The sequence below is a fragment of the Chrysochloris asiatica genome, unplaced genomic scaffold, assembly GCF_000296735.1.
Source record: "Chrysochloris asiatica unplaced genomic scaffold, ChrAsi1.0 scaffold00022, whole genome shotgun sequence".
Lineage (NCBI taxonomy): Eukaryota > Metazoa > Chordata > Mammalia > Afrosoricida > Chrysochloridae > Chrysochloris > Chrysochloris asiatica.
The window spans coordinates 27,348,360-27,350,496 of NW_006408540.1; positions in this window are offsets into that span (position 1 = coordinate 27,348,360).

Genomic DNA, 2,137 nt, shown 5'->3' on the forward strand with positions numbered 1-2,137 from the left:
TAGAAGAATTGATGCCTTTGAATTGTGGTGTTGGAGGAGAATACTAAAAGTGCCATGGACTGCCAAAAGAACCAGTAGGTCTGTTTTGGAAGAAGTGCAGCCAGAGTGCTCCTTGGAGGCCAAGATGGCTAAGCTTCATCTCTCATACTTTGGACATATTGTCTAGAGGGACCAGTAGCTGGAGAAGGATGTCATACTGGGTAAGATGGAGGGTCAGAGAAAAAGAGGAAGACCCCCAACGAGATGGATTGGCCAGGTGGCATCATTGGTAGCGTCAAGTGTGGCAGCGGTAGTGAAGTTGGCCCTGGATCGGACATTGTTTCGTTCTGCTGTGCATGGGGTCGCTATGAGTTGATTCCGACTCAATGGCACCTGACAACAACAACAACAACAATTCAGTGTATTAGCTCACAGTGCCACACCAAGAAGCTGTCTTCCAAATACCTTGGCAGAGATGAGTGAGCACCTCCAGTGATGTATCAGTTTGTTGAAATATTTCAATATGTAATTCATTAATTCCTGGAGCCTTGTTTCTGCCAGTGCCTTAAGTTCACCTTGGACTTCTTCCTTCAGTACCAGTGGTTCTTAGTCATATATAATCTCTTGAAATGGTTAAGCACCAACCATTTATTTTTGGTACAATGAATCTGTGTATTCCTTCCATTTTCTTTTGATGCTTTCTCATCAGTCAATATTGTACCCATAGAATTTTTCAATATTGCAACCTGAAGCCTAATTTTTTTCCCTTCAGTTCTTGTATCTTGAGAAATGCTTAGTGTGTGCTTCCCTTTTAGTTTTCTAGCTCCAGGTCTTTGCATGTTTCGTTATAATAGTTGACTTTGTCTTCTTGAACTGCCCTTTGAAATATTCTGTTCATCTTTTTTACTTTAGCGTCTCTACACTGAAGATCAAGTTTCATAGTCTTTACTGATATCCATTTTTTGGTCTCTTCTTTCTTTAGTATCTTTTTAATGACGTTTTGCTTTCTTTTCTCTATGATATTACTTATGCCATCCTGGAACTCTTCTGGTCTTCATTCACTAGTGTCTAATGCATCATATTTGCTCTTGAGATGGCCTCTAAATTTAGGTAACATATATTCATGGTCATATTTTTAGTCTCATGGACTTGTTTTAATTTTCCTCAGCTTCAGACTGAACTCACACATGAACAATTGATGGTCTGTTCCACAGTTGGCCCCTGCCCTTTTTTTGGTGGTTGATAGTAGACTTCTTCATTGTCTCTTCCCATAGATGTAGTCAATTTGGTTCCTGTCTATTCAATGTGATGTCATCCATGTGTTTAATCTAATGTTTAATGTTTAGAAAAAGGTGTTTGCAATGAATAAGTCATTGTTCTTATAAATTATAGCATGTGATCTACTGCATCATTTCTGTCCCACAACTTATTTTTCAATGACTCATCCTTCTTTGTTTTAAAATTTCACATTCTAGTCACCAGTAATGATCAATGCATCTTGATTGCATGTTTGATCAATTTTAGACTGAAGAAGTTAGTAGAATTATTCAATTTCCCACCAACTTTAGTGGTTGGTGCATAAATTTGAATAATAGTTATACTAACTGGTCTTCCTGGTAATCATAAGGATATTATATTGTCAGGGACAGCATTGTATTGTACCTCAAGGTAGATGATTAAATGGTATTTTTGTTTGAGAATGTGATTTTATTCCTCTTCCATTTATCCTTCTCAGCATAGTAAACCATATGATTGTCTGTTTCAGAATGGCCAATACCAGTCCAGTTCAGCACACTAATGCTTAGGATATAGATCTTCATTTTATTTTTGATGACTTTCAATTTTCTCAGATTCATACTTTCTACGTTTCATGTTCCAAATTACTAATGGATTATCTTACTTTTCATTCCCATTTTGACAGTGCTAAAATAAATAACCTTTAAAATATACCCTTACGTACTGCTCTTTTTATTCCTATAGAGTATATTCCTACAGTGGAACTGCTATGCCAAAATGTGTATTTAAACTTTATTAGTTATTTTAAATATCAATTATAAATTATCAAAGCAATGTATGGAATATAACATATCTTTACCAAAGTTAAGTGTTATCACATTTTACTTATTGTCAATTTTAGAGGTAAAAAATAAAATTTAAT